Genomic DNA, 9,782 nt, shown 5'->3' with positions numbered 1-9,782 from the left:
CTCTCTCTCTCTTTTGCACAGGCTTAGAGAGAATGGCAGTATGCAGGCTCAAGCTGCTATCACAAAACACATAAATAGGAAGTGCTCACACCTGGATAGAGCCAATTTTCATCTGTAAATCAAGCAGCACAAAAAAAGCACCAGGGAGCAAGTTTCCTGTTTCAAAGAATTATGCTGCTAGAAATATTTAATATGTTCCCAAATACTTCTCATTTACAGTATTTTCTATCCTTAAAACACAGAACAAAGGCATAACTTCTCATTACTACATTTTGTTTATATATGTCTCTAGCTTTATGCACTTTAATATCCAGAAATATAGCTACAGAAATAGAAATGAATTTATTTTATCGAAATCATTTTTAATTAAACTGCCTTCTTTCTTTATTTTGACTTTATTGTATCTTTGGCATCTTAAATCCTTTGCCAAGGGCTTTTTTGTCTTGATCGTTAAGGTGTAAAGTAAATTGAATTAGTCCTAAAACTGTTCCTTTTTTCCCTACCTCTTTGTATCCTGAAGACGCTTAATTCACCATTACTTTTTTGCCTTCGGTATCAATGCACTTAAAAAAAAAGTCATCAGTTCATGTAGTAGATCCCTTCACAATATTTACAAAACTTGCATGTAACTAGAAAAGCCCTTTGTGCAGCACTGTATCAAAACACTGAGAAAGGAAATGAAAACAGAAGAATGCTAACAACATTATGGGATAAAAGATTATGCAGCAATTTTTAACAGGGGAAGCTGCATGAGCTTTAGACAGCCAGCGGGGGGAAATTTGTTATTATTTCAATCTCTTCTCAATGGAAATGCCACACATTGAACAAATGGCTTCCTACTCCAGTTTTGTATGGCCTTAAAGCACCTCTCACCTGCCACTTATTATCAGCCCTTCTTCCTTCTTCTTCACTCCCATGTCACACACAACCCTGAAAGCAACATCTACCATGGAAAAGAATACTTTACATCCTAAGCATTTGCCCTTTTTTTCTTTTTTTCTTTTTTTTTTTTTTTTTTTTTTTTTTTTTTTTTTTTTTTTGGTGGAAGCCCAATTTCATTGTTCTTAAGAGCACAGAGGATGAACCTGAGAGGTGGCTGCTCAGCTCATCTCCACTGCTCTCACAGGAGCCGAGTAGCTTGGTAGAGACATTCATGGGAGGCACAACATACTTCCAGAACTGAGCTAGTAGAAAAAGATGCCAGACAGAAAAATACCACAGGTACAGAGAAACTGAAACGACCTGGAAGTGCACAGAACTGCAAAGAAAAGGTCCAGCTTTAACAGGACTCTGATTAAGTGTGTCTGAAAATCCAAGCAATGAGATCTAATCTGCCCTCTGGGAGTAGCTCTACACATAGAAGGCAGAGGTTGTTCTGTAGTTACCCACTCTCAGGGTTAACTGGTGTCTGAAGTAGACAAACACACTAGTTAAAGAAATTCAGCTCTCACTCCATAGGTATCCTGAAAAGAAAAAAATGCACACAATTACTTAGAAATAGAAACACCATGAAAGTTCACGAAAATAAGACTGTTGGAGCTGTAAGGCAATGGAAAACCTGAGCATGAGGCAATGAATTCCTAGGCCAGTGGGGACCTAAGGGGCCAAACCCCAAACTCTGCACCTATTAATTTCGTGCCATTGGTTTCAGTAGGGCCATATCCAATAATGACAGGTGATACTCCTGGTGCGGTTGTTTTTATGTTGTGTTAATACAGTGTTAAGCCAGTTGTTTAAAACTGCTTTGCAGTAATTAAGTCATGGCAGTTACCGTTACATGTGTTTATTAGAGAAAAAAAGTAAAGGACTGTTGCTTTTCTGTTCTTTATATGTGGCCTTAGGGACTTTACCTTTTGTAGTCCCTAAAGTCCCCTCTCATAATTGGACTAAACTTGCCAATAAAATACTATGGGGGATAAAGGAGCTTTTTTTTTTTTTTTTTTTTTTTTTTTTTTTCAGTGGGATGGGAGCCCAGCTGAACCTGAACATCTCCAGAACAGCAGCTGCTGATTTCTTGAATCTAGTGGGAGAGGCAATCTTTATAAGGGAAGGCTTTCTGTGCCATTCTCCTCTGTCCTTCGTGTTGCAGCACTGCTGTGACACAAGACGTGTGTGCCTGGATGCTACAGTTTTCCTCCTACATGGTTTCTCTTCAAGAACAGTAAACAGGGCTGGAGTCAGCTGTGACTTATCAAATTAAGTGTCCGAAGTCTGGAACACAAAAAAGCATGGGGCTTTCCTAAGGCAACACTCACCAGTGTTCACAAAGGTCACAGAATCAAAATCCACTTTTTAGGCAAAACAAACCTAATTTTCCACTACCACATACTTCATGTATTCAGAGAAATCTGGAGGTTGACAACACAAAAAAAGCTCTACGTTCACCAGTCTGATATTTGCTCACTAGATGGTGAGAATACGGAGAATCTGCCTGAAACCCCAGGTGAATGGAATGATGGCTGTTCAAAGCATGTCTTATGACAACTGCATCATAAAAACAGGAACCACAACCTCTGCCCCACAAAGGATGACTGTGTAAATTGCAGTGAAATATTCAAGGATCTGAAAATAAAATTTCTCCATTTTTTCACTTAAGAAAGGAAGCTTGCTTTTCTTTTTTCCAACTACTAAGCAATATAACGCTGTACCTCTACCCAAAGTAGGTAACCTATAACTAAGATAACATGATCAATAAAATTATCCAATGTCAAAAGGAACATTCCTTAAACTTACATGTGTGTATTCCACATCATCTTTCAGTTTACATGTAAATATCTTCTATCACTCCAGCTTTGACATATCTTGCCACAAGGAGAACTTCAGCAGTTTTGGAATAAAAGTCTGTCAAAGATGAGATTTGCCTAAAGGTAGGCTTTTCAGCAAGCTGAGTAACATGCCATTAGTCACAAGATACTGAGGTGATTTTTCTGGTCAAGACTAGCTTTCAGCAAACCATTGTTCCATAATGCTAGGGCACCAGTATGTTAAAGGCACATTTGTCACAAATTTTAGCTGAAATGTTGCAAATAAGTAAATCCTGTGCATGTCTGACTTTAAAAATTCAGGCGGAAATAGTCTTGAAGATTCTTGTTAAACTGTTTTCTTTCTTCTCAACTCCTTATTTGAAGCATATTTTTAATTATGCATCATTGCCCACACATAAATTCATTTATGTATATTAATTTTTGCTTCACTTAGCAGAGTGGTCACTTAATTAAATGTCTTCAGTTGTTTTAATGAAAAGAAAAAAAAAAGGATTTAACAGAATGTGTAACACTGAACATTTAAACATACTATTTGTTGCCTTTATTTCAGTCCATTTGTAACACTGATACTAGGACATTTGTGGAACCCATATTAAAAAGTAATATACTTTGCTAAAGCCCCCACACTGTTTAGCAGATTTTTAAATTGAAATCAAAATTATACAGATTTTTCATTCTGATAATTTTACCAATTCACTAATTCTTTAATCTTTACAGGTCATTGAACAGCTTCACATTAATGAGATGTAGTTAAGAACAAATTTTACAGTTTTTTCTCTCTTTTTTTTTGAAAAATGTTGCATATCGTTTGCAAATTAGAAAGAAACTTGTTCCATTTATGGTACATTTATTTAAAATAATCGAATGCATGAGAGCCAGCTGAACACTGTGCGCAATGATGCTTTAAAACAAATTACCATTTATTTATAAGGAAGAAATAGACTTTTAAAAAGCTCACAGACTGCATTTCATTATTAATGGTGTCCTCCATGCAAAACCGATTTCTTTCAATAAGATATAGAAACAAGAGAAAACTCAAAGAAAACCCAGGAAAGAAAGCTTTTCTTGGGGACATGCACACTTTACACGCTAGAAATTTCTAAAATATAAACAAAAATTTATGACACCTGAGGTGCATGTATGAGGAATTTCAGTGGCAACTTCTCTGAAGCTGCTAGACAGTTTCAAACAACACAGTAGATAATGTATTTAGGAAGTCAAATTAGTCTGTATCAGCGTGCAAAAAAACTTCACTTTCTTTCAGTGAGCCCAATGCATTCAAGAAACACTTCTAACATCAGATGCCTGAAAGGATCAATATTTCAAAATTATTGTAGACTGTAATTTCATGCTGTGGAAACAGTGAAAGGTAATTACTTCAGCTTAAGTATGTTAAATTACTATTATTGTCTTCTAAATTGAATAGACTCTTTATCTTTTTAAACAGCAAGTTAACCACCTTGGTTTTCCTGGGCTAGGTTTGATGCACAGACACACGTGCACAGCACTCATGAAAGTCAGCACTCAGTGCTGGCTGAGAGGTCCATTGTTATTCACTCCAGAAAAATCAACTTCTTGAAGATTAAAGCTACATGTCTTAGCTGAATATTCTGACTGCTGTTCAACCATTCTCTAGGCTTGCTTGTAAAAGCCTGAAAATGACTCCCTCTGGAAGTCAAATGAAAAGCATTTCAGATTGTTCGTAAACAACTATTTCATTAGAGAAGAGCAGCAACCAGAAAAAAGATATTTTGAGGTCTAGATAGCAAGGCTCATCTTCTTTTCCAAAAAAAAGAATAACTGAAATCTTTAATTCCATGAGTCTTTATTATAATATCAGCTTGCTCATCCTTTGCAGTTGCCCTTTAGCTCCCTCTTTCATGTCTTATGAGCTAGAATCTGACCTGTCACTTCATTGCTCAAGATAAAGGAGTATCACAATTTCTTAGTCAATTTTAACAGTAGTGCAGATGGAACCATAAAAAAAAAATCTGTTAAATCAGTTTTTGAAAAAGCTCAGAAAATATTTTAATTTCAAAAATACATTAACTGTTTGACAATAATGACTATGCACCCGATAATTCCAGAAACCTTCTTTAAATAGGGGGATGACACACATAAAGCCTAGAACTACTGTTACTAATGAGATTGCTGTAAGCAGGCAGCAATATCAATGCCTGACTGCAAATTCCTATCTGGCCAGTGACCTGACAACAATTCCAAATGACTCATTAGTGATCTTCACTTCAGCAGGTGCTTTGTAAAAACCTGAGCTAATTCCTCTTCTTTCATTGTAACAGCTATTTGCATGAATCCTGAAATGCGAAAATTTAAGTTTCTCTGTAGCTGCCAGCTATTGTCATTGATGAGATTTGAAGATTTCTAATAAGCTTGCTCACAAAATTTCTCAGCAAAGAAAAACACAAAGAGAGTTACAGCTCCTGGGGCCCGTTTCTAGCTCTGCAATCAGCCTCACTGATGACCTTGCTTTCTAGCTATTCTGATTTTTGCCTCTTGCAGCCTTGGGGAATGATATGGTCTCCGCATAAGTTCTTATTTAAATATTGTCTTCCCACAGTGAAGAGCCACTGAGATGGGATTCCTTTTCTGTCCCTTTATTCCCTTACTCCCAAATGGAGCAAGGAGGAGGTGCACAGGGTTAATTTGTCAACCTCAACAGTCCAGGTTCCAGGACAGATGTTGATATAGGAGTGTGCAATGGAAAGCTGCTCTGACAGCAGAGCTCAGGATACAAACTAGACCATCAGGAACAATATCCATCCTTTATTGCTCCTGTTTGCTTCCATTTCTTTAGGCATGGGAAGGAGGCAAAGAAATCTCAGAGCTCAGGATGAAGAGACACAAGATAAAGACAGAATGGGGGAAAAAATGAGAACATGTTCCTAGGAGAAGGCTTTGGTAAATTCAGCTTCCTCACCCCTGAGTCCAAACAGTGCAAAGAAGAGAGAGGAAATGGTTACTTCCATTCTGTTAGACAAAAGGAAAGGACACACTGCTCTGCCCCATTCTCAAAGATAATGGCCTGCCCTGGAGTACAGTAACTTCTGAAACCCACACAATGCCTACACCATTTCTGTATTCAAGTAAGACCTAGGAGTCACTGACAGGAGCCTAGGAGGAGTATATTGTAGCGACCATAGCATCAAGGAAACAGCTTATTACACCACAGAAAAAAAGGTGTTGGAAAGGGATTTTCCTGCAACAGGATATCTGACAAAATAATTCGAGCTGCTATACAATAGTAATATATCAATACAAACAATGTATAGCAAAAATTCTGAGGCCTTTTACACTGTGTTTCTTACGCTCCTGTGTAAAATAATGCTCTAATTTTCAGACCAGATCTGCATTTTAAAGCTTACAACTAATTGTGACCTTTTCCATTTGCAGAGGTTGCTATTAGAAATATGAAAACAGACATAAAACAGAAGCAGACAGTAATTTAATTCGGAAGAGAGCTCAGAAAGACCAGTGGTCTAAACATACCATTTAATGCAGGGGCAGGGACAAGGTTAGGGACAATTTCAAAAGTTACAACATGTTTTTCAGAGCCTTGCTCAGTGGTGTTTTGACTATCTCCAGAGAGATTTCATTGGCCCTCTGGGCTCCTGCAGCAATGTTTAAGCACCTTCAGTATGAGAATTCCCTAATATCAAAACGGGATTTCATATGGTGAAACCTGTGTCCATTGCCCCTTTTTATTTTGCTGGGCATATTGAGGAGTCTTCTATCTTCTTCATAAACATGTTCAGCAGTTGGAGACAGCAATATTTTGCGCCTTCTCTTCCTCAGATTGAAACAACTCTCAAGACACTCCTTGTACCTCATGTGCTTCAACCTCCACAATGATTTTTCAGAACTCTGCTGGACTTGCCTCTTTACTAGTGTTTCCTGGCAAGCTCCAAACTGGAGACAGCACTTTAAATACTCTCTCCCTTTCACAGGAGTGAACACTGGCCTCCCTCAGCCTACTGTCTGCTCTCTTGCTCATATAGCAGAGGTTTTCTGACCTTTCCTGACATGAGCACAGCACGACTGACACAGATTTGTTTTGTCACTGGCCAAGGCCCCAGGTTCTTTCCCACAGAAGTGCATCCTTGACAGTCTGCAATCCCAGGTGCTGGGCTCTGTATTAAGCTAAGTTGAACTTCATGAGATTCCTGCTGCCCAGTGCTCCAGCAAGCCAAGGCTGCTCTGGATTGCTGGACTTGCCTTGCTTGATACAGTACCCCCCATGAACTGAATGCAGGTACACTCCATCCCAATCCAGCTGAGTAACAAAAGACATTAGAGCATCTTGACCCAAGCACTGACTCTTGAAGAATGCCACTAGCTGGACCCTGAATGGACAATCCTTTAAGCCTCTTGGTGCAGCCAGTTTCCCACCCACCTCAGAGTGCATCCAGGCAGTTCATATCTCAACAAAACATAATTTTAAAAAAATTTAAACATTATACTGTGAAGACAGCTTGGAATTCTTTCATGTAGACAAAAACCAGATTTGCCAGCCTGAGAAGAAGGAATTTAGCTACTCCTAACAAGGAGTAGCCTTGGCTGTCCCAGGGGAGAGCCTATCCTTGTGCCAGATGTGCTGCAGGAGCAGGTGCAGCTGCCAGCTGCCAGCCATAACCAGAGTGCACATCATGTTCTTAACTCCTCTGGCAACATCAGGCAGCCGGAGCCTTCTGGGGCCACCTGCCAGTGACAGGGTGACAGCAGGGCCATTTGGGACCCACACAACCGCTTCTTGCACTGTGGCACTAGCCAGCCTAGATGCTATTCCTGGTTCAACTTTCCATCCAAACAGCCTGTAGCTGCAATGTGCAAACTGCAGGCATGTCAAACAAGTTCTTAAAATTTGCCAACATAAGTAAGCATTAAGACTGTGATGTGCATGAATTTGTGGTTTACTTTAAGGATATGTATGTACAAATAAATTCTTATTTGTGTTATTTTCCAGATAAAATAATGGCAGTGTCTTCTTGCAGTTTAAGAGAAACATACCACTTTACCAAATGCCTAAATAACCAAGGTACCAGCACGTATTGATCCTTCCTTTATTCCCTACAGATATTAGTTATTGCAGTGTTTTGAGCCAACTGAAAAATATGTTTCCAGTCATTTGCCATTGAAAGCTTACAGTCTACTTTGTAGAACCCATATTAGTGACTTTTTTCCTAAGGAAAATCATTAGAGATCTTCCACGTCTCCTTCGTGAAATCTGTGTGCTTCTGCTTCACTTCTCAATCCAATTTAACATGTACATCTGTACTATTTTTGCAGTTGGTATCTTTACCAAACACAGGAAAAAAAATAAGAGTAATATGTAATAGTAAGTTTTAAACTGAGTTTAAGACATGAATAAAAATACTTTTTCTTCAAAACTCAAAAGAGACTCCTTCATAACCACTCTTGGCAGATCACAGAAGATGGGATCTAGACATCTTCTAAACAAGAGGTTGCAGATGCCAACTTTATTTCTCAAGTGACTAAACCAGGCATATTAACTCAGATGGAACAAGAAAAAGATGCCGTCCTTGTCCCAACAAACCTATTATCATGAGGGCTGTGAATACTACGTGTTCAATGTTCTATGTGAAAGAATGAACAGCAAAAGCTTTCAAAATTTAGTCAGCTGTAAATGCATACTGTTCCTTGAACTTAGGATGTAAGCTCCCCTGAAAGCTGGCCTTTTAAAAAGTTAGAGAAGTATATTTGAAAAATGAAGGCACAGCACATATAAAATTTCCATATTTTTAGAGCAAATACAAAAATTAATGCATCATAATAATGTTAAAATGAGATTTTTCAGTATACTTCTAGTTGTACTAATTTGGTATTTAAGGATGATCTGTCACTGCTTTGAATTGTGCATATTTCAAAAAACAAACATTGATTGGTCCCAGTTCTAGCAGTTATTTTGAATTTCAGTACATTTGTTATTTCTTCCAGAATGACATACTTTGAAAGCAGCATTCATTTCAAAAGTAACAAAAACACAAAAATCTAAATTCATGGTAGGAGAGGAAGACTGGAAAGCATTAACTAAATGCAGAGCTAAAATTTCAAAAATATATTCCAATTGAAATAAATTATCTTTCCCACAGTAGCTATTGCAAAGCAAAATGGGGTTTGTTTCATGGTAGAGCAGCCACACAGGGACAGCAATTAGGAAATGGCATGCCACTTCATTTTCTTTGCAAAATCTCTTCAGTTCTTTATTCTCATGTAGATTAGAGCCAGGCCTTCCAGACTACACCTGGAAATAATGGAGGATCCTGTCCAGACACAGAGATTTTTTGTTTATTTTTTCTCTTAAATCTTTTATCAAGATTTCTTAGAGGTGGAGGAAAATTTTGGCCAGATCTAGGTATAAAGAATTTTGGCCATTTCCTAGGCTGGCAACCAGCTTGCATGTCAAGGATGGCTGCTGCCTCTCAATCTATTTCCTATCTTTTCTTTTCAGTCCCACTAGAGCCCCAGCAGGAACACTGGGGTGGATCAGGACACATGGTCCCCCCACTGCAGCAAGACCTCTGCTGCCCTCATCCTTTCCATCAGTCCAGAATCAGCGAGTCCAGCACCCCAGTGTCCCTGCCCAGCCCCTCTCTTGCTCACGGCAGGACTCTCCCAGGCCCTTGACCTGCACAGTGAGTTCTGTTCCACACCCCTGAGCATTCCTGAGCTGCGGCTGAGCACTGTTCTCCATGTGCTAGTGCTGACTGTTCTGGGAAGCTCCTGGCTGAGGAGCTTTGCAAGGGGGAACTTTAACAACAGCACCCGAGGACTCACTCTAAGTGGGTGCAATGTGTGAATTACTGCACTTGCCTCACTGAGGGTAAATAACGCAGCTTTTTCTGAAGGAAAGCACACACCCCAGGTCAAGTTTTCTGTCCTTAGTTACACAGGCAGGCTGGAGTACATGGAAAAAGGCCAGAGTCAAAGTGGATGGTAATAAAGTCAATGGCATTTTATCAGCCACCATAGCTAGGGGCA

At 39.0% G+C, this 9,782-nt stretch overlaps 1 long non-coding RNA gene across 1 annotated transcript in view; it reads right to left on the bottom strand.

The window, feature by feature from the left end:
* Positions 1 to 204: 204 nt before the first annotated feature.
* The window catches only part of LOC136292204 (uncharacterized), a 36,300-nt gene continuing 26,722 nt past the window's right edge, over positions 205 to 9,782 (bottom strand). The window contains exons 3-4 of the long non-coding RNA XR_010721852.1: positions 2,734 to 2,841; positions 205 to 1,463 (exon numbers count right to left, since the gene is read on the bottom strand). This is a non-coding gene — a long non-coding RNA (uncharacterized lncRNA). The remainder of the gene's footprint in view (positions 1,464 to 2,733; positions 2,842 to 9,782) is intronic.

Source organism: Chamaea fasciata, unplaced genomic scaffold (assembly GCF_029207755.1).
Source record: "Chamaea fasciata isolate MVZ Bird 193981 ecotype frontalis unplaced genomic scaffold, bChaFas1.0.hap1 SCAF_7, whole genome shotgun sequence".
In the NCBI taxonomy this organism is placed as follows: Eukaryota; Metazoa; Chordata; class Aves; order Passeriformes; family Sylviidae; genus Chamaea; species Chamaea fasciata.
Note: the sequence above shows the minus strand (reverse complement) of the source record. Positions and strands in the feature narration are given on the sequence as shown.